The sequence below is a fragment of the Triticum aestivum genome, chromosome 4A (assembly GCF_018294505.1).
Source record: "Triticum aestivum cultivar Chinese Spring chromosome 4A, IWGSC CS RefSeq v2.1, whole genome shotgun sequence".
Lineage (NCBI taxonomy): Eukaryota > Viridiplantae > Streptophyta > Magnoliopsida > Poales > Poaceae > Triticum > Triticum aestivum.
In genome coordinates this window covers 303,626,645-303,650,921 of record NC_057803.1, presented here as the reverse complement: position 1 = coordinate 303,650,921, position 24,277 = coordinate 303,626,645, and positions in this window count along the sequence as shown.

Here is a 24,277-nt window from a genome sequence, read left to right as displayed (position 1 = left end):
GCGAGACGGAGCTCGCTAGGATGACGCCCGACTTCTTCTTCATCAAGCCGGTGCCATGGAGGATGGAGACGAAGCTCGCTAGGATGACGCCCGTTGTCTTCTTCATCAAGCCGGCGACATGTAGAACAAAGGTGTGGAGGCTCGCAATGATGCTGCCACTGTGCCGCGTTGGATAGCGGCGCGGAGCTCGCCAAGACGAGCCCATCGCCAACATCGTCAACCCGGCACCGCGGAGAATCGTGGCATGGAGCTCGCAAGGAGGACACCACCAACATCAACATCATCAAGATGGACCGGAGGCATGGAGCTCACGGGACATCACCACCAATTTCTACCTCGTCAAGATGGAGCCCGCGACACGGAGCCAAGAAGATAACACACACCCTTGGTGTTGCCCGCAACACGGAGCAGGGAGGCGGTGCTGTCCGTGACCTGGAGGAGAAGATGGTGCCACATGATGCTCTCCATGACCCAGAGCCCAAGAAGATGAGGCGTGATGGCGAGGAGGCGGCGTGACTTCACCAACACTAACTCCCGATGGCCCCGTGAGGCGGTACCCTTGTCTTGGAGGACTACCGTAAACACGGCGTCCAGAGGCGAGGCGCCAACCACATCGGCATTGTCGATACGAACGAGTGTTGGTTTTACACCGACACCGGTCTCCATAAGAATACTCCCGCGAGGCAACCCCTTGCATACCCGACGAAGCCACTACATCGTCAAGAAGTCTGAGCTGAGCAGGACCCATGCAACTTCAACACTGACTATATCAACATTGTCAAGACCGACGAGGCGCGACGGCGAGGGGGAACATGGCGAGCACAAAGCCATGTTTTAAGCGGCACGTGTACCGACGACGACACGGGCTTTGCCGCCGCCCACACCACACACACACACCATCATCATCATGCATGGAGAACGCGTAGCGAAGATGATGAAGACGACCACACGGCTTAATCGGAGGTATCTCGCGGAGCAACCCGCGGGAGTAATTAACCGGGAGATTTTCGAGGCCCCGGGAACCAGGAGACCGCACATCGCCATAGTCAGGCAGGCCATGCTAGTAGGCCACGGAGCGCAACCATTTTTTATGGGATCTTGTAATTTAGTTTATCCGATGAGATTAATGAAATACTTGTTTCCCGTACACCTTTTCTTTGTGTACTACGGTACACTGGCACGCCCGCATTTTTCTTTTTCCCCGGCGCATGAGAGAAATCAAACACCTCCTGTTCCCTTCTCCCGGAGTGCTCATAAGATTTTTGTCGTGTCAAACACCTGGAACATGAACTCTTACAATCTAGTGCTCCTCTTCTGGTATAATGGCGGTGTAGGTCCCGGTGAAGCTTGGTACTCCGATGCTCAGGTACCTAGTGACTTCCTTCAAGTGTCGTCCGAAAGGGGTGTTGTCATCCGGTTGAGTGAACTTGTTCCTTGGGTCCACCATCTATAGAGTAGAAATGCAAAAGAGTCAGAAATGAGTAGAGAAGTGCTCTGATACCATCTTGTAGGGACCAAACCTCAAAAAGTCAAGTCTTTGTGCTTAAGTGTCATCCCTGGATCGGTAGTGTTGACGCACACAATACTCGAGGATTTATTGCAGAGTTTAATCACACACTTATTACATCGAGTGTCTGAAAAAGAGTACTTATTACAATAATATGGCTGAAGGCCATCTAAATAAGATAATTACAGAAGCATCAAAGATAAATGAGGCCATCCAACTCCACGACAAAACTGAGTGCATGACAACGACCTAGCGCACCTTACTCTTCGTCTGAAAATTCTGTAACATGATACGTTGCAGCCATGTAGGCCAGCACATGGAATATGTTGGCAAGATAACACTATAGAGCAATGAACAGAATAAAAACTATCACTACATGCATATATGGCTGGTGGAGGCTCTATGGTTATCATTTGCATAAAGCTAGTTTTTCCCTACAACGAAGTAATATATTTTATTTAACTACATAGTTTGTTGAAATTATTGAGAAGGTAACCCCAACTCAATCCCAAAATTAAGAATGAATAACCCGACAAATTCATTATGTAGATGTAACGCCCGAGACCAATGTGCCAGGTGTCCTCCAGTTATTCGCTGTTGTTGCCTTGTCATTGCTTGCGTATCATGCATTGCATATCATGTCATCATGTGCATTTCATTTGCATACATGTTCGTTTCATGCATCCGAGCATTTTCCCCGTTGTCCGTTTTGCAATCCGACGCTCCTATGTCACCCGGTGTCCCTTTCTACCTCTTTTCATGTGTGGGTGTTAAACGTTTTCGGATTGGACCGAGACTTATCATGTGGCCTTGGTTTACTACCGGTAAACCGCCTATCAAGTTTCGTGCCTTTTGGACTTCGTTTGATACTCCAACGGTTAACCGAGGGACCGAAAAGGCCTCGTGTGTGTTGCAGCCCAACACCCTTCCATTTTGGCCCAAAACCCACCTAAAACCCCTCCGTTATCTCGGTCATTCGATCACAATCGCGTGGCCGAAAACCACACCTCATTTGGACTCTCCTATCTCCCTCTACCTATATATATAGCACTTCCCCCGAATTTTCGGATCTTCCCCTACCCTAACCCTAGTCTCCGTCCTCCTCCAGCCGCCGGACGTGTCCGACCGGGCCGGACACGTTTGCCCCGCTTCCCCCCAGCCTCTCTCCTCCTACCACGTGGCTGCCGCCGTCCCACCGCCGCCACGGCCCGCGGAGCCCATCCGAGGCCCGTGCGGGCCCAGATCCAGCCCCGCCGCCTGGGAGCCACCCCGCCGCCCGACATCCTCCGCCTCGCCGCGCCGCTCCCTCCGCGCCGCCGCACGGAGCTGTTCACCGCCCGAGACGGCCGGAGCAGCTCGCCGCCTCCGCCGCCTCGTCACGGCTCGCCGCCGCCCTCTGCGCCGTCCAGCGCCGGCGCCGCACCGCACCGCCGCGGCCGGCCCGCGCCTCGCCGTCCCCGGCCTCCCCGCGCCCCGAGCGCCACCGGACGTCGTCGTCTTTGCCGATTCCGGCGAGTTCCGCCGCCGCCTCGGGAAGCACGCGCCGTATCCAGATCTGGTCAACTCCCCTCGGTTGACTCCTTCCCCGAGCCCTAACTTTTTTTGCAAACTTTGGCATTGCTGTAACTCTACATCTGTAGCTCTGATTCATGCGTGTAGCATATCAAAATGTTCATCTCAATGAGTACATCATTTCATCTCATTGCATCATTTTCATTTGAGCTCATCTTTATGCCCAAAATGTAGTTGGAAGAGGGCTATGTGAGGAATTTGTCTGATCTGTTTCAGCAAATGGCATTTTGTCATTTTTGCCATGATTAATGTGTGCATGCTATGATCCTGAGCTCTACATGTGTTTTGTTATATGCCATGCCATCATTGCAGGGGTGTATGCCATGTATTTTTGTGATCTTTGTGGTGACTAGCACAAGCTTGCAAAGTAGCATAATCGTTAATGCTGATTTCAGGGACTTAGAATTTCACTAAGTCCTTGTCCTGATTTTGTTGTTATGCCATATGTTCATGTTGTTTCCTAGTGACCCGTGCCTCTTTTGAGGATAATCAGTAAGTATGTTTTGTTAATATTGTGGTGCTCTATCCATCCATGTCTTTGTTTTAATTTATGGAGCACCCTAGCTTGAGTCAATCGAGCTCTACTTTTGCTATAAAATGTTCCGGGCAGATTGTTGACATGTTTAGCAATTTTGCCGGGCTTGTTGTTATTGATCCGTGCAAGCTATGTTGGTCTTCTTTCCATGTCTAGCTCCTATGCCTTGTATTCTTGATGGGCGTATGCTTAGTTTGTCATGACATGCTCTGTAGTGAGTGCATCGAGCTCGTAAACATGCCTACTCGTTATCTGTTTATGTTTTTGCTATGTTCACATGCTTGCAATCGTATTTTCTGATCCCTTTTGGCTCAAGGTCACTAAGGGACTTTTGTGAAGTGCTTTGAGTAGCTTCATGCCATGCCTTGCTTTGCCATGTTATGTTCCTGTAGCTTGTAGTTTTCATGCTCTAAAGTGTGCTTCCTGATGATAAATTACAGACTTGTGTTAATTTCACTAAGTCTGAAACCTGTTATCTTTTACTCTTTTGCCATGCTTGTTTGAACCTGTTAATGAGTGAATTAGCCGTAGCTCAGTGTTCATCTTTTGTCAAGCTTCATGAGTTGATCCCTGCCATGTATTTTGTTGCTATGTTTGAGTGATGTAGCTTTTTTATCTTGTTGCATTTAGATGGCTACTTGCTGTTTATCGCAGGCCGGTGCCATATTTGGTTTGCTTGCCGTTTCCAAACCGTGCATCCGATTCCGGTGATCTTTATATCGATTTCAACCGAAATCATCTCACCTTTCCAGTGGCACTCTTGGATTTCCATGTTGAGGCCAGGTTCAATCATTCATGTCCAAATCATGCATATGCACCGCATACCGCATCCCGCATATCATACCATGTTCGTGTGTGGTTTGTTTACTATGTTGTGTGCTTCCTTCCGGTGTTGCTTCTTCGGATTGGTTCTGTTATAGTCGCATTTGTGAGGACCTGTTTGACTACATCTGTTTGTCTTCTTCATGGACTCGTTCTTCTTCTTTGCGGGATTTCAGGCAAGATGACCATATCCTCGAAATCACTTCTATCTTTGCTTTTCTAGTTGCTCGCTCTTTTGCTATGCCTATACTGCGATACCTACCACTTGCTTATCATGCCTCCCATTTTGTTGAACCAAGCCTCTAACCCACCTTGTCCTAGCAAACCGTTGATTGTCTATGTTACAGCTTTGCTCAACCCCTCTTATAGCGTTGTTAGTTGCAGGTGAAGATTGGAGCTTGTTCCATGTTTGGAACATGGATATTTTGTTGGGATATCACAATATCTCTTATTTAATTAATGCATCTATATACTTGGTAAAGGGTGGAAGGCTCGGCCTTATGCCTGGTGTTTTGTTCCACTCTTGCCGCCCTAGTTTCTGTCATATCGGTGTTATGTTCCCGGATTTTGTGTTCCTTACGCGGTTGGGTTATAATGGGAACCCCTTGATAGTTCGCCTTGAATAAAACTCCTCCAGCAATGCCCAACAATGGTTTTACCATTCGCCACCTAGCCTTTTCTTTCCCTTGCGTTCTGCAGACTCAAGGGTCATCTTTATTTTAACCCCCCCCCCCGGGCCAGTGCTCCTCTGAGTGTTGGTCCAAACTAGAGCCCTGTGCAGCGCCCCCTCGGGGAAACTCGAGGTTTGTTTTTAGTTGTATGGAGCGCTCATCTAAGTGTGCCCTGAGAACGAGATATGTGCAGCTCCTATCGGGATTTGTCGGCACATTCTGGTGGTGTTGCTGGACTTGTTTTACCATTGTCGAGGATGTCTTGTAACCTGGATGCCGAGCCTGATCGGATTGTCTTGGGAGAAGGAATATCCCGTGAGAGCTTGTGATGCGCTAAGTTGGGACACCCCTGCAGGGATTTGAACTTTCGAAAGTCGTGCCCTCAGTTATGGGCAGACGGGAATTTGTTAATGTCCGGTTGTAGAAAACCTGAAGTTGACCTTAATTAAAATACACCAACCACGTGTGTAACCGTGATGGTCTCTTCTCGGCGGAGTCCGGGAAGTGAACACGGTTTTGGAGTAATGTTTGACGTAGGTTGTTCTAGGATCACTTCATGATCATAGTTGTTCGGCCGTGCTTTGCCTTCTCTTCTCGCTCTCTTTTGCGTATGTTGGCCACCATATATGCTAGTCGCTTGCTGCAGCTCCACCTCATACCTTTTTCCCTACCTATAATCTCAAATAGTCTTGATCGCAAGGGTGCGAGATTGCTGAGTCACGTGACTCACAGATACTTCCAAAACCAGCCTGCAGGTGCCGTTGAACCGTGCAGATGACGCAACCAAGCTCAAGGAGGAGCTCGTTAAAGATCTTGTCCTTTATGTTGTTTCGTACTAGCTGATCAGTAGTGGAGCCCAGTTGGGGTCGATCGGGGATCTGTGTAGCATTTGGGTTAGTCTTCTTTTATTTTGGTTCCGTAGTCGGACCTTGATTGTATCTGGATGATGTAATGCTTTATTCATGTAATTGTGTGAAGTGGCGATTGTAAGCGAACTATGTATCTCTTTCCCTTATGTATTACATGGGTTGTGTGAAGATTACCTCACTTTCGACATTGCTTTCAATGCGGTTATGCCTCTAAGTCGTGCTTCGACACGTGGGAGATGTAGCCGCATCGAGGGCGTTACAGTAGAGTGATGAGATCAACATAATAATTCAAGCACCAGATACTCAAGATGTCCATAACCGAGGACACGGCTAACCATGATTAGTTTATACACTCTGCAGAGGTTTGCGCACTTTTCCCCATAAGACTCGAGCTCCTCCGTTGAATTTCTCGCACTACATGATGTTTGAGAAACGGATGACCGAGACACAGTCTTTCAGAAGCATTAACTCTTTACTATGGGTAGACAGTACCACCTACATCCCCTACATCTGCTAGCCTACCACTGAAAGAGGTCACACAATATACTCAACTATGCCAGAGCCCATAATGGCTTGTGGCTGCACACGGAAGTTTCCATCATGAATAACATTATGATCCCTTTGAGCCTGGGTGGCAAACCATAGGATGATCACACGGGTTCCCCGGGATCTTCTTGGACAACACTGGTATATCCCCAGGTTCCCACAACCAATCCACCCAGATGTGTATTAAAGTAGCCACCTTAAGTTCCCTTTGTTAATAATAACTCTCACATCTTTCACGAATTCTCTCAAACCGAACCATGTCTACTAGCATGGCAAAGCAGTATAAGCACAATGTAGAAACACCCAAGGTTTGAAATATAAGACAATAGGTTCCTACCTCATCAACTACTTCCCAATACACACGTGTTATCAAATCCTACTCATGCACTGTTTGAGGGCTGAAACTAATGCATAAAAACTGGGTAATAAAGGGATATGATCAAAGTATTACTTGCCTTGCTGAAGATCGGAAAACCCTAGTGGTTCATAGTAGCAAGCCTCGCATTCCGGAAACTCTATCGTGAACAAACAATAGCATACATAAGCACTCAAGCATAAGGTGCAAAGGTAAAACCCAAAAGAAAATATCTAAACTGAAAGTTCAAGTGAAAAGCTTTAATTTAAAAATGGAATCAATCAAATCGGAGTTATGAAATCAAATTTTCTTGAAACCAAAATTTTCTTGAAACCAAAATTTAAATTTCTAAAATCATGTTCAAGTTCTTTATCTGGATAGAGGGGAACAAGACAAAGATTTTGGTGTTGGTTTCACTGGATTTGGACAAACGAGCAAAAAGTAGCAAAGGTTTAAAGATTAGGGACTAATCTGCGATAAAAGTAATTACAGATAGGTCCCTATCTGAAAAAAACAGGAAAAAAATTATATCGGACGAACATCTGCTAATAGAGACTAATGAACGAAATCATTTGTTAACAGAGAAGAATGGGTGAACATTCGCTAATTAACGAACCCTAAAAAGAAAACCGATCTATAAAAATAAACCGAACTTAATAAAAAATAGGCGGGATTTTCTTCGGTTTTTACCGGTTCGGTGTGGGAAAACCGACGGCGGTGTTCACCGGCAGCGGCGGCGGCGGGCGGCGGGATGGCTCGGGATGGCATGGGGTGGCGCGGCGAGCGGCGCGTCGGGCGGCAGCAGTGAGCGGCGTGGGGCGGCGGCGCAAAGTGGCAGCGGCGGCAGCTCGCGGAGGGGTGGCTCACGGTGGGGCGACTCGACGGGAGGCGAGGCTACGGCGGGCTGAGGAGAGGGGGGCGCGGCTCTTAAAGGAGCCCTGGGGGTCCGTCTTGGGGAGGGGGTCGGTGCGGGCGGCGGGGTGGCGCCAAACTCTGGCGAGTCCGGGTCGGCCATGGCTCGGGGACGGCGGTTGCGGCTGGGCCTTCGGCCTGGTCAAAATAAAATAAATAAAAATCCTAAAATCCCAAAAACAATTTTCACGGTACTCTACTAATATTTATGACAACATGAACATTTTTCTGGGCTAAAATGCAATTTTTAAAAATGTAGTTTTTCCCTAATTTACTCGAATAAAACCTCAAATATAAAAAATTCAAATAAAATTGATTTTTATTTAAAAACTAAATTTCCATTATTTCCTCTGTTTTGAAGAAGTAATATTGTATTCTCTCATTATTTTATTTATTTTGAAATAATCTGCAAATTAATTTCAAATAAAAATCACTTTGATCCAATTTACCAATTTTGATAAATTCAAAAATGTATTTACGAAAACCTCCAACTCTATCAAATGGTCCTTGAGTTGCTTAAGGTCTCTAGGATCAAAACGTCCAAACAAAACAAATTAGAAATGCAAAGAGCATGGATGCAAATGATGACCTAATGATTAACATCCAAATTTAAATTTGGGATGTTACACGCAAGCATCCGCAACTACGAAAAGTATTAAGGTAAACCTAATCGCAGCATGAAACATATGGATCCAAATTAGCCCCTTACGAAGCAACGCATAAACTAGGGTTTAAGCTTCTGGCACTCTAGCAACCCATCATCTTCTTATTACTTGCTAATGTCGTCCCCTAGGCCCAAATAATGGTGAAATGTCATGTAGTCGACGTTCACATAACACCACTAGAGGAGAGACACCATACATCTCATCAAAATATCGAACGGATACCAAATTCACACGATTACTACTCACAAAGGAGAGACTTCTCCCATGTCCTCAGGAACAAACGTAACTACTCACAAAGAATATTCATAATCGAGATCAGAGGAGTATTAATTATCATTAAGGATCTGAAAATATAATCCTCCACCAGATAAACCAACTCGCATCAACTACAATGTGTAAACAACACTACTAGCAACCCACAGGTACCAATCTGAGGTTTTGGGACCAAGATCGAATACAAGATATGAACTAGGGTTTGAGAGGAGATGCTGCTGGTGAAGATGTTGATGGAGATTGACACCCTCTCGATGAGAGGATTCATGGTGATGACGATGGCGATGATTTCCCCCTCCCGGAAGGATATTTCCCTGGCAGAACAGCTCCGCCGGAGCCCTAGATTGGTTCGTCCCAGGTTCCGCCTCGAGACGGCGGCGCTTTGTCCTGAAAGCTTCTCTCTGATTTTTTCCAGGTCAAAACACACCGTAAAGCCAAAGACAGGCACCGGAGGCCTTCTAGGGGGCCCACCAGGTCGGGCGGCGCGCCCAAGGGGGTAGGGTGCGCCATAACAGCCCATAATGCAATAAATATCAATATAAAAGCTTGATGCAAAATGGACGTATGAAGCAGCGAGGCAGGAGCGGCAGAGCAGCAAGCAAGAGCAGCGAGGCAGCAGAGCTGCAGCAGGTCGCGGGGGCGAGAGGGGGGTTTCGGGGTCGCATGCGGGATGCGGTGTGGCAAGGGGGTGGTCGGCGTGTGGCGAAGGGACGCATGTTGGGGAACGTTGCATGTAAAACAAAAAATTCTACGCACACGCAAGATCTATCCATGGAGATGCATAGGTACGAGAGAGGGAGGGCATCTACATACCCTTATAGATCGCTAAGCGGAAGCATTTATCAACGCGGTTGATGTAGTATAACACCTTCACGATCCATCCCGATCAAGTACCGAATGTACGAAACCTTCACGTTCAGCACACATTCAGCTCGATGATGTCCCCGCCTTCTCGATCCAGCAAGAGAGGCGAAGTAGTAGATGAGTTCCGGCAACACGATGGCATGGTGACAGTGGTGTTGAAACTATCCGCAGGGCTTTGCTAAACACAACGGTCAAGGGGCCAGCGGCCAGCCCTAGCCTCCTGCCCTAGGCGCCTCTCCCCTTTCCATATTTGGGTATAGAGGAGAAGGTAGGAGGGGGGCCAGTGGCTTCCCTGCCTAGTCGCCCCCTTTCCTTCCTGGCACGTGGGCAAGGGAGGTGGGGCGTGCCTAGGCCCTTAGGGGATGGGGCGCCGCCCTCCTTTGGCCCATGAGGCCCACCAAGTGCCGGTGTCCTCCTAGAACCCCTTCCCACACTCGGATAAAACTCTGGTGCATTCCAGAACCTTTCGGGAGACCAAATAGTATCATCCTAGATATCAATCTTTACCTCCGGACCATTTCGGAGCTCCTTGTCATGTCTGTGATCTCATCCGGGACTCCGAACAACATTCGGACACCAATTCACATAACTCATATAATACTACATCGTCAATGTACGTTAAGCGTTTGGACCTACAGGGTCGAGAATGATGTAGACATGACCGAGACACTTCTCTGGTCAATAACCAATAGCGGGACCAGGATTCCCATATTGGTTCCTATATATTCTATGAAGATCTTTATTGGTCGAACCTTTATGATAACATACGTAATTCCCTTTATCTGTCGGTATGTTACATGCCCGAGATTCGATCGGCGGTATCTCCATGCCTAGTTCAATCTTGTCATTGACGAGTCTCTTTACTCTTTCCATAATACATCATCTTGCAACTAACTCCTTAGTCACTTTGCTTGCAAGCCTCTTGTGATGTTGTATTATTGAGAGGGCCCAGAGATACCTTTATGTCATATGGAGTGACAAATCCCAATCTCGATTCATGCCAACTCAACAGACACCTTCAAAGATACATGTAGAGCACCTTTATGATCACCCAGTTACGTTGTGATGTTTGACAGCACACAAGGTATTCCTTCGGTATCCGGGAGTTGCATCATCTCATGGTCGAAGGAATATGTATTTGACATTAAGAAAGCATTAGCAATAAACTAAATTATCATATGCTATGCTAAAGGATGGGTCTTGTCCATCACATCATTCTCCTAGTGATGTGATCCCGTTATCAAGCGACAACACATGTCTATGGTTAGGAAACCTAAAACATGTTCTGATCAACGAGCTAGTCTAGTATAGGCTCACTAGGGACACGGTATTTGTGTATGTATCCACACATGTATTTAAGTTTCCGGTCAATACAATTATGGCATGAATAATAAACATTTATCATGATTAAGGAAATACAATAATAACCACTTTATTATTGCCTCCAGGGCATATTTCCAACAGTCTCCCACTTGCACTAGAGTCAATAATCTAACTTACATACTAAGGAATCTAACACCCATAGAGTCTTGGTGCTAATCATGTTTTGCCCACGGAAGAGGTTTAGTCAACGAGTCTGCCACATTCAGATCCATATGTATTTTGCAAATTTCTATGTCTCCATCCTTGACCTTTTCACGAATGGAGTTGAAGCGTCTCTTGATGTGTTTGGTTCTCTTGTGAAACCTGGATTCCTTTGCTAAGGCAATGGCTCCAGTGTTGCACAAAAGATTGTCATTGGACCCGACGCACTGGGACCCAGATTAGATATGAACTCCTTCATCGAGACTCCTTCATGCGCCGCTTCCAAAGCAGCTATGTACTCCACTTCACACGTATATCCCGCCACGACACTCTACTTGGAACTGCACCAACTGACAGCTCCACCATTCAATATAAATATGTATCCTATTTGTGACTTAGAGTCATCCGGATCTGTGTCGAAGCTAGCATCGACATAACCCTTTACGACGAGCTCCTCGTCACCTTCATAAACGAGAAACATATCCTTAGTCCTTTTCAGGTAATTCAGGATATTCTTGATAGTTGTTCAGTGATCCCCTCCTGGATTACTTTGGTACCTCCCTGCCAAACTTATGTCAAGGCACAAATTAGGTCTGGTACACAACATGGCATACATAATAGAACATATGGATGAGGCATAGGGAATGACTTTCATTTTTTCTCTATCTTTTGCCATGCTTGGACTTTGAGTCTGACTCAATTTCACACCTCGCAACACAGACAAGAATCCTTTCTTTGACAGGTCCATTTTGAACTTCTTCAGAACTTTGTCAAGGCATGTGCTTTGTGAAAGTCCTATTAAGAGTCTTGATCTATCCCTATAGATCTTGATGCCCAATATATAAGCAGCTTCACCGAGGTCTTTCATTGAAAAATTATTATTCAAGTATCCTTTTATGCTATCCAGAAATTTTATATCATTTCCAATTAGTAATATGTCATCTACATATAACACCAGAATTGCTACAAAGCTCCCACTAACTTTCTTGTAAATACAGGCTTCTCCATAAGTTTTTACAAAACCATATACTTTGACCACATCATCAAAGCATATATTCCAACTCTGAGATGCTTGCACTAGTCCATAAATGGATCGCTGGAGCTTGCACACTTTGTTAGCACATTCTGGTTTCATCATATACAACTCTTCTTTAAGAAACCTGTTAAGCAATGCAGTTTTGACGTCCATTTGCCAGATTTCGTAACCATAAAATGCGGCAATTGCTATCATGATTCAGAAAGACTTAAGCATCACTACGGGCGATAAAGTCTCATCTTAGTCAACCCCTTGAACTTGTCGAAAACCTTTTGCGACAAGTTGAGCTTTGCAGATAGTGATATTATCATCAGTGTCCTTCTTGTTCTTCTTGAAGATCCATTTATTCTCAACGGCTCGCCGATCATTGGACAAGTCCACCAAAGTCGATACTTTTGTTCTCATACATGGATCCTATCTTAGATTTCATGGCCTCGGCCATTTGTCAGAATATGGGCTCATCATAGCTTATTCATTATTCGAAAGTTCGTTGTTGTCTAACAACATGACTTCCAGGATAGGATTACCATACCACTCTGGCGCGGTATGTGTTCTGGTCGACCTACGAGGTTTAGTAGTAAATTGATCCAAAGTTTCATGATCATTATCATTAGCTTCTTCTCTAGTTGGTGTAAGCGTCATGGGAACAGTTTTCTCTGATGTGCTACTTTCCAATTCGAGAGAATGTATAACTACCTCATCAAGTTCTACTTTCCTCCCAGTCACTTCTTTCGAGAGAAACTCCTTCTCTAGAAATGACCCATTCCTAGAAACAACGATCTTGCCTTCGGATCTATGGTAGAAGGTACACCCAATAGTTTCTTTAGGGTATCCTGTGAAGACACATTTCTACGCTTTGGGTTCGAGCTTATCAGGCTGAAACCTTTTGACATAAGCATCGCATCCCCATGCTTTAAGAGACGATAGCTTAGACTACCCACGGTGGGAGTAACATAGGTGGTAACATCACACATATCTAAGCAAAACATATGATGTGGCGAGTAATTAATGAGGAAAGAGAGGTATGTGGTAACATAGCTAGTTACTGTAACATCACACATACCAAGATAAGATGAGTCTACAACCTAATAATAAAGTTTTGCATGACACCACACACATGTTACTCCCCACTATAGAGGTAGTAACATAGACTAGTAACATATGCCTGTTACTAGTCTAAGTTACTACCCATTGTGACTAGTCTTAGGTTTCTTGCCAAACCACAGTTCATACGGTGTCGTCTCAATGGATTTTGATGGTGCCCTATTTAATGTGAATGGGCTGTCTCTAATGCATAACCCCAAAATGATCAAGGCAATTCAGTAAGAGACATCATAGAACACACCATATCTAATAAAATACGGTTACGACATTCGGACACACCATCAAGCTGTGATGTTCCAGGTGGTGTGAGTTGTGAAACAATTCCACATTGTCTTAAATGAAGGCCAAACTCGCAACTCAAATATCAGCCTCTGCGATTAGATTCTAGAAACTTTATTTTCTTGTTATGATGATTCTCCACTTCACTTTGAAATTCTTTGAACTTTTCAAATATTTCAGATTTGTGTTTCATTAAGTAGATATACCCATACCTACTTAAATCATCTGTGAAGGTTAGAAAATAATGATACCCGCCGCGTGCTTCAACACTCATCGGACCGCATACATCGGTATGTATTATTTCCAATAAGTCATTAGCTCGCTCCATTGTTCCGGAGAATGGAGTTTTAGTCATCTTGCCATGAGGCATGCATGGTTCGCAAGTATCAAATGATTCATAATCAAGTGATTTCAAAAGTCCATATGCATGGAGTTTCTTCATGCGTTTTACACCAATATGACCTAAATGGCAATGCCACAAGTATGTTGCACTATCAGTATAAACTTTGCATCTTTTGGCATCAATATTATGAATATTCATATCATTATGATCGAGATTAAAAAAAGAATAGACCATTCATCAAAGGTTCATGACCATAAATGATATTTCTCATATAAATAGAACAGCCATTATTTTCTGACTTAAATGAATAACCGTCTCGCAATAAATAAGATCCTGGTATATGTTCATGCTCAATGCTGGCACCAAATAACAATTATTCGGTTCTAAAAATAATCCCGAACGTAGATGTAGAGGTAGCGTGCCGTCGGCGATCACATCAACCTTGGAACCATTCCCGATGCGCATCATCATCTGGTCCTTAGCCAATCTTCGTTTATTCCACAGCTCCTGTTTCGAGTTACAAATATGAGAAACCGGACTAGTATCAAATACCCAGGCGCTGCTATGAGCATTAGTAAGGAACACATCAATAACACCTATATCAAATATACATTTGTTCACTTTGCCATCCTTCTTATCTACCAAGTACTTGGGGTAGTTCCGCTTTCAATTGCAGTAGAAGCACTCGGTTTTAGGCTTGGGTCCAGCTTTGGGCTTCTTCATGGGAGTGGCAACTTGCTTGCCATTCTTCTTAAAGTTCCCTTTCTTCCCCTTCCCCTTTTTCTTGAAACTAGTGGTCTTGTTAACCATCAACACTTGATGCTCCTTCTTAATTTCTACCTCCGCCGATTTCAGCATCACGAAGAGCTCGGGAATCATTTTCCTCATCCCTTGCATATTATAGTTCATCATGAAGCCTTTGTAGCTTGGTGGCAGAGAATGAAGAACTTTGTCAATAACACTCCAATTAGAAGATCAATGCCTAGCTGAGTCAAGTGGTTATGATACCCAGACATTTTGAGTATGTGTTCACTGACAGAATTGTTGTTCTCCATCCTGCAGCTAAAGAACTTGTTGGAAACTTCATATCTCTCAACTCGGACATTTGCTTGAAATAATTAACTTCAACACTCGGAACATCTCATATGATCCGTGGCGCTCAAAACGCTTTTGAAGTCCCGGTTCTAAGCCGTAAAGCATGGCACACTCACTGGTACATCGAGGTGCTATACAAACCTTTTTAACTCCTTTCCACGATGATGTTTTGAACCGTCGCCTAGTGAGTGACTGCGATACGGTTGGGTCCTTCCGACACGGCCTAGAAACCGTCGGGGATAGGCCCTCTTGGCACAAAGGCTGGGGCAAAATGAGCTCGTGCGCGATCGGGCGAGGCATCAAACCCAATCGTTTCCATTCGTATGTACATCCCACACAGTGAATCCCAGAAAAACATTTTCGTTTGTATGTATATCACACATAGTTTTTTCAGTGGAAACGTTTGTGCAAGGTGGCCTAACGCAAACAGTTCTGTGCCGGAAGCCTTGTGTGATTGTTAGTTCATCGAACACGCCAACTTTCTAGAAACCATGTGGGTTGTTTCACTTCATCGCCCACGGTGCTGTCTGAGTAATAGTTTTCTTTTATTCAACTACATCACACATGATCTGATGAAGAAAACTGTGTGGCATTGGTCTATCCATCACAAGCGCTTTTACTGATAGAACCGTTTGCGAATTTCCATGACCCATTTAGCAGGTTTATTAGTTTACAATTAATAATTCCAGTATTACGCAAATTCACATTTCATATCGAACAGCTATTTGCCAATTTCATATCAGGCACATAAATATATTTTAACATCACAGTACGATAGCTACCTGAAAACAACACAGTACATCATATAGCTAGTTCAGCTTCATAAGAACAATATTAGAACAATATATTCATTTCCCTAATCAAGATCATATAGGCTCGTTTTATCCACCTTCTACTTTCTGTTCAATAAGAATCTGTTTTGCAATGGCCAACTGGGAAAGTGCATCCTCCTTCGCCAACACCATCTTAGCAAAGTTTGATTTAAAAATTCTGAGCTCATTCTCCACCTTCCTCTTTTGATTTAGCATCTTCAAATATTCTTTAGCGTTGACAACACTTTAACTAAGCCTACCTCTGTTCTCTTCCTCATACATGCTCCAGAGCTTTGCTAGGCACATCTTCAAAGACTGTGGCCACTCTTGATCAACCCACTCCAAGTAACAACACTTCCGTTCATCCTATAATATTTAAAACTAGATTAGTAACAATTGTAGGGGGAATGGGTTTATAGCAACATAGAAAATCACCAATACTTATTTTGAAAAACTGAAGAAACAGGTTAATTATGACATATCTGAAGGAAATATGCCTTAGCGGCAATAATAAAGTTATTATTTCCTCATGTCATGATAAATGTTTATTATTCATGCTAGAATTGTATTAACCGGAAACTTAGTACATGTGTGAATACATAGACAAATAGAGTGTCACTAGTATGCCTCTACTTGACTAGCTCATTAATCAAAGATGGTTAAGTTTCCTAACCATAGACATGAGTTGTCATTTGATTAAAGGGATCACATCATTAGGATAATGATGTAATTGACTTGACCCATTCCGTTAGCTTAGCACTTGATCGTTTAGTTTACTGCTATTTCTTTCTTCATGACTCATACATGTTCCTTTGACTATGAGGTTATGCAACTCCCGATTACCAGAGGAACACTTTGTGTGCTACCAAGCATCACAACATAGCTGGGTGATTATAAAGGTGCTCTACACGTGTCTCCGATGGTACTTGTTGAGTTGGTATATATCAAGATTAGGATTTGTCACTCTGATTGTCGGAGAGGTATCTCTGGGCCCACTCGGTAATGCACATCACTATAAGCTTTGCAAGCATTGTAACTAATGAGTTAGTTGCGAGATGATGTATTACAAAATGAGTAAAGAGAGTTGCCGGTAATGAGATTGAACTAGGTATTGAGATACCGACGATCGAATCTCGGGCATGTAGCATACCAATGACAAAGGGAACAACGTATGTTGTTATGCGGTTTGACCGATAAAGATCTTCGTAGAATATATGGGAGCCAATATGAGCATCCAGGTTCCGCTATTGGTTATTGACCGGAGACGTTTCTTGGTCATGTCTACATAGTTCTCGAACCCGTAGGGTCCGCACGCTTAAAGTTTGGTGACGATCGGTATTATGAGTTTTTGTGTTCTGATGTATCGAAGGTAGTTTGGAGTCCCGGATATGATCATGGACATGACGAGGAGTCTCGAAATGGTTGATACATAAAGATCGATATATTGGATGACTATATTCGGACACCGGAAGTGTTCCGGGTGGTTCCGGAGAAAATCGGAGTGCCGGAGGGTTACTGGACCCCCCCGGGAGAAATAGTGGGCCTTAGTGGAGCGAGAGAGGGCTGGCCTAGGGCAGGCCGTGCGCCCCTCCCCCTCTGGTCCGAATTGGACTAGGAGAGGGGGGAGGTGCCCCCCTTTCCTTCTCCCTCCCCCTTCCTTTCCCCCTCCTAGTAGGAGTAGGAAAGAGGGGAGTCCTACTCCTACTAGGAGGAGGACTCCTCCTCCTGGCGCGCCTACAGGGGCCGGCTGGCCTTCCCCCTTGCTCCTTTATATACGGGGGCAGGGGGCACCTCTGGACACACAAGTTGATCTGTTGATCTCTCCCAGCCGTGTGCGGTGCCCCCCTCCACCATAATCCACCTCGATCATATCGTAGCGGTGCTTAGGCGAAGCCCTGCGTCAGTAGCATCATCATCATCATCATCACGCCGTCGTGCTGACGGAAATCCCCCGTGAAGCTCTACTAGATCGGAGTTCGTGGGACGTCATCAAGCTGAACGTGTGCTGAACTCAGAGATGTCGTGCATTCGATACTTGGATCGCTCGGATCGTGAAGACGTATGACTACATCAACCGCGTTGTGCTAACGCTTCCGCTTTCGGTCTATGAGGGTACATGGACACACTCTCCCCTCTTGTTGCTATGCATCACCATGATCCTATGTGTGCATAGGAAAAAATTTAAATTTCTACATTCCCCAATAGTGGCATCCGAGCCAGGTTTATGCGTAGATGTTATATGCACGAGTAGAACACAAGTGAGTTGTGGACGATACAAGTCATACTGCTTACCAGCATGTCACACATTGGTTCGGCGGTATTGTTGGATGAAGCGGCCCGGACCGACATTACGCGTACGCTTACACGAGACTGGTTCTACCGACGTGCTTTGCACACAGGTGACTGGCAGGTGTTAGTTTCTCCAACTTTAGTTGAATCGTGTGTGGCTACGCCCGGTCCTTGAGAAGGTTAAAATAGCACTAACTGGAAAAACTATCGTTGTGGTTTTGATGCATAGGTAAGAACGGTTCTTGCTCAGTCCGTAGCAGCCACGTAAAACTTGCAACAACAAAGTAGAGGACGTCTAACTTGTTTTTGCAAGGCATGTTGTGATGTTATATGGTCAAGACATGATGCTATATTTTATTGTATGAGATGATCATGTTTTGTAACCGAGTTATCGGCAACTAGCAGGAGCCATATGGTTGTTGCTTTATTGTATGCAATGCAATCGCCCTGTAATGGCTTCATTTTATCACTAAGCGGTAGCGATAGTCGTAGAAGCAATATTTGGCGAGACGACAACGATGCTACGATGGAGATCAAGGTGTCGCGCCGGTGACGATGGTGATCATGACGGTGCTTCAGAGCTGGAGATCACAAGCACAAGATGATGATTTCCATATCATATCCTTATATTGATTGCATGTGATGTTTATCTTTTATGCATCTTATTTTGCTTAGAACGATGGTAGAATTATAAGATGATCTCTCACTAAATTTCAAGGTATGAGTGTTCTCCCTGAGTATGCACCGTTGCGAAAGTTCGTCGTGCCGAGACACCACGTCCTGATCGGGTGTGATAAGCTTTACGTTCACATACAATGGGTGCAAGCCAGTTTTGCACATGCAGAATACTCGGATTAAACTTGACGAGCCTAGCATATGCAGATATGGCCTCAGAACACTAGAGACTGAAAGGTCGAGCATGAATCATATAGAAGATATGATCAACATAGTGATGTTCACCATTGAAAACTAATCCATCTCCCATGATGATCGGACATGGTTTAGTTGATATGGATCACATGATCACTTAGATGATTAGAGGGATGTCTATCTAAGTGGGAGTTCTTTAATAATTTGATTAACAGAACATTAATTTATCATGAACTTAGTACCTGATAGTATTTTGCATGCCTATGTTCTTGTAGATAGATGGCCCGTGCTGTTGTTCCGTTGAATTTTAATGCGTTCCTTGAGAAAGAAAAGTTGAAAGATGATGGTAGCAATTACACGGACTGGGTCCGTAACTTGTGGATTATCCTCATTGCTACACAGAAGAATTACGTCCTGTAAGTACCACTAGGTGCCAAACCTGCTGCAGTAGCAACACCAGATGTTATGAACGTCTGGTAGAGCAAAGCTGATGACTACTCGATAGTTCAGTGTGCCATGCTTTACGGCTTAGAACCGGGACTTCAACAACGTTTTGAACGTCATGGAGCATATGAGATGTTCCAGGAGTTGAAGTTAATATTTCAAGAAAATGCCCGGATTGAGAGATATGAAGTCTCCAATAAGTTCTACACCTGCAAGATGGAGGAGAATAGTTCTGTCAGTGAGCATATATTCAGAATGTTTGGGTATAACAAACACTTGATTCAATTGGGAGTTAATCTTCCGGGTGATAGTGTTATTGACAGAATTCTTCAATCACTACCACCAAGCTACAAGAGCTTCGTGATGAACTATAACATCCAAGGGATGGATAAGACGATTCCCGAGCTCTTCGCAATGCTAAAGGCTGCGGAGGTAGAAATCACGAAGGAGCATCAAGTGTTGATGGTTAACAAGACCACCAGTTTTAATAAAAAGGGCAAAGGGGAAGAATAAGGGGAACTTCAAGAAGAACGGAAAACAAGTTGTTGTTCAGGAGAAGAAACCCAAGTCCGGACCTAAGCCTGAGACTGAGTGCTTCTACTGCAAGCAGACTGGTCACTGGAAGCGGAACTGCCCCAAGTATTTGGCGGATAAGAAGGATGGAAAGGTGAACAAAGGAATATATGATATACATGTTATTGATGTGTACCTTACTAATTCTCGCAGTAGTGTCTTGGTATTTGATATTGGTTCTGTTGCTAATATTTGCAACTCGAAACAGGGACTATGGACTAAGCGAAGATTAGCAAAGGACGAGGTGACGATGCGCTTGGGAAATGGCTCCAAAGTCAATGTAATCGCGGTCGGCACGCTACCTCTACATCTACCTTCGGGATTAGTTTTAGACCTAAATAATTGTTATTTGGTGCCAGCTTTGTGCATGAACATTATATCTAGATCTTGTTTAATGTGAGACGGTTATTCATTTAAATCAGAGAATAATGGTTGTTCTATTATGGTCATGCACCCTTAAAGAGTGGTCTATTCTTTTTGAATCTCGATAGTGAAGATACACATATTCATAGTATTGAAGCTAAAAGATGCAGAGTTGATAATGATAGTGCAACTTATTTGTGGCACTTCCGTTTGGGTCATATTGGTGTAAAGCGCATGAAGAAACTCCATTCTAGTGGACTTTTGGAATCACTTGGTACTTACGAACCATGCCTCATGGGCAAGATGACTAAACCACCGTTCTCCGGGAGAATGGAGCGAGCAACAGATTTGTTGGAAATCATACATACTGATGTATGTGGTTTAATAATATTGAGGCTCGTGGCGGATATCGTTATTTTCTCACCTTCACAGATGATTTGAGCAGATATGGGTATATCTACTTGATGAAACATAAGTCTGAAGCATTTGAAAAGTTCAAAGAATTTCAGAGTGAAGTGGAAAATCATTGTAACAAGAAAATAAAAGTTTCTATGATCTGATCGTGGAGGAGAATATTTGAGTTACGAGTTTAGTCTTCATTTGAAACAATGCGGAATAGTTTCGCAACTCACGCCACCCGGAACACCACAACGTAATGGTGTGTACGAATGTCGCAATCGTACTTTACTAGATATGGTGCGATCTGTGATGTCTCTTACTGATGTACCGCTATCATTTTGGGGCTATGCTTTAGAGACGGCTGCATTCACGTTAAATATGGCACCATCTAAATCCATTGAGACGACTCCTTATGAACTATGGTTTGGCAAGAAACCAAAGTTGTCGTTTCTTAAAGTTTGGGGCTGCGACGCTTATGTGAAAAAGCTACAACCCGATAAGCTCAAACCCAAATCGTAGAAATGTGTCTTCATAGGATGCCCAAAAGAAACAGTTTGGTACACCTTCTATCACATATCCGAAGGAAAGACTTTTGTTGCTAAGAATGGATCCTTTCTAGAGAAGGAGTTTCTCTCGAAAGAAGTGAGTGGGAGGAAAGTAGAACTTGATGAGGTAACTGTAGCTGCTCCCTTATTGGATAGTAGTTCATCATAGAAACCAGTTCCTATGACACCTACACCAATTAGTGAGGAAGCTATTGATGATGATCATGAAACTTCAGATCAAATTACTACCGGACCTCATAGGTCAACCAGAGTAAGATCTGCACCAGAGTGGTATGGTAATCCTGTTCTGGAGGTCATGTTACTAGACCATAATGAACCTACGAACTATGTGGAAGTGATGATGAGCCCAAATTCCACAAAATGGCTAGAAGCCATGAAATCTGAGATGGGATCCATGTATGAGAACAAAGTGCGGACTTTGGTTGACTTGCCCGATGATCGGCAAGCCATCGAGAATAAATGGATCTTCAAGAAGAAGACAGACGCTGATGGTAATGTTACTGTCTACAAAGCTCGACTTGTTGCGGAAGGTTTTTGACAAGTTCAAGGAGTTCACTACGATGAGACGTTCTCACCCGTAGCGATGCTTAAGTCCGTACGAATCATGTTAGCTATTGCCGCATTTTATGATTATGAAATTTGGCAAATGGATGTAAAGACTGCATTCTTGAATGGATTTCTAGAAGAAGAGTTGTACATGATGCAACCTGAAGGTTTTATTGATCCAAAGGGTGCTAACAAAGTATGCAAGCTCTAGCGATCCATTTATGGACTGCTGCAAGCCCCTCGGAGTCGGAATAAACATTTTGATAGTGTGATCAAAGCATATGGTTTTATACAGACTTTTGGAGAAGCTTGTATTTACAAGAAAGTGAATGGGAGAAGCCTGTATTTCCTGTGTTACAAGGTGTGAAGTTGAGTAAGACTCAATGCCCGACCACTGCAGAAGATAGATACAGAGAAAATGAAAGATGTTCCCTATGCTTCAGCCATAGGCTCTATCATGTATGCAATGCTGTGTACTAGACCTGATGTGTACCTTGCTATTAGTTTAGCAGGGAGGTACCAAAGTAATCCAGGAGTGGATCATTGGACACGATCAAGAACATCCTGAAATACCTGAAAAGGACTAAGGATATGTTTCTCGTTTATGGAGGTGACAAAGAGCTCATCGTAAATGGTTACATTGACACAAGCTTTGACACTGATCCGAATGATTCTAAATTGCAAACCGGATACGTGTTTATATTGAACGGTGGAGTTGTCAGTTGGAGCAGTTCTAAACAAAGCGTCATGGCGGGATCTACGTGTGATGCGGAGTACATTGCTGCTTCGGAAGCAGCAAATGAAGGAGTCTGGATGAAGGAGTTCATATCCGATCTAGGTGTCATACCTAGTGCATCGGGTTCAATGAAAAAAATTTGTGACAATACAGGTGCAATTACCTTGGCAAAGGAATCCAGATTTCACAAGAGAACCAAGCACATCAAGAGACGCTTCAATTCCATTTGCGATCAAGTCCTGATGGGAGACATAGAGATTTGCAAGATACATACGAATATGAATGTTGCAGACCCGTTGACTAAGCCTCTCTCACGAGCAAAACATGATCAGCAGCAAGGCTCCATGGGTGTTAAATCATTACTGTGTAATCTAGATTATTGAATCTAGTGCAAGTGGGAGACTGAAGGAAATATGCCCTAGAGGCAATAATAAAGTTATTATTTCCTCATGTCATGATAAATGTTTATTATTCATGCTAGAATTGTATTAACTAGAAACTTAGTACAAGTGTGAATACATAAACAAACAGAGTGTCACTAGTATGCCTCTACTTGACTAGCTCATTAATCAAAGATGGTTAAGTTGCCTAACCATAAACATGAGTTTTCATTTGATTAACAGGATCACATCATTAGGAGAATGATGTGATTGACTTGACCCATTCCGTTAGCTTAGCACTTGATCGTTTAGTTTACTGCTATTGGTTTCTTCATGACTCATGCATGTTCCTATGACTATGAGGTTATGCAACTCCCGATTACCAGAGGAACACTTTGTGTGCTACCAAACGTCACAACTTAACTGGGTGATTATAAAGGTGCTCTACAGGTGTCTCCGATGGTACTTGTTGAGTTGGTATATATCAAGATTAGGATTTGTCACTCCGATTGTCGGAGAGGTATCTCTGGGCCCACTCGGTAATGCACATCACAATAACTCTTGCAAGCAATGTAACTAATGAGTTAGTTGCGAGATGATGTATTATGGAACGAGTAAAGAGACTTGCCGGTAACGAGATTGAACTAGGTATTGAGATATCGACGATCGAATCTCGGGCATGTAACATACCGGTGACAAAGGGAACAACGTATGTTGTTATGCGGTTTGCCGATAAAGATCTTCGTAGAATATGTGGGAGCCAATATGAGCATCCAAGTTCGCTATTGGTTATTGACCGGAGACATGTCTTGGTCATGTCTACACAGTTCTCGAACCCGTAGGGTCCGCACGCTTAAAGTTCGGTGACGATCGGTATTATGAGTCTTTGTGTTTTGATGTACCAAAGGTAGTTCGGATTCCCGGATATGATCACAGACATGACAAGGAGTCTCGAAATGGTCGAGATGTAAAGATCGATATATTGGACGACTATATTCGGACACCGAAAGTGTTCCGGGTGGTTTCGGAGAAAACCGGAGTGCCGGAGGGTTACCGGACCCCCCCCCCCGAGAGAAACAGTGGGCCTTATGGGCCTTAGTGGAGAGGGAGGGCTGGCCAACGGCAGGCCGCGCGCCCCTCCCCCTGTAGTCTGAATTGGACTAGGAGAGGGGGTGGCGCCCCCCTTTCCTTCTCCCTCTCCCCCTTCCTTTCCTCCTCCTAGTAGGAGTAGGAAAGAGGGGAGTCCTACTCCTACTAGGAGGAGGACTCCTCCTCCTGGCGCGCCTACAGGGGCCGACAGGCCTCCCCCCTTGCTCCTTTATATACG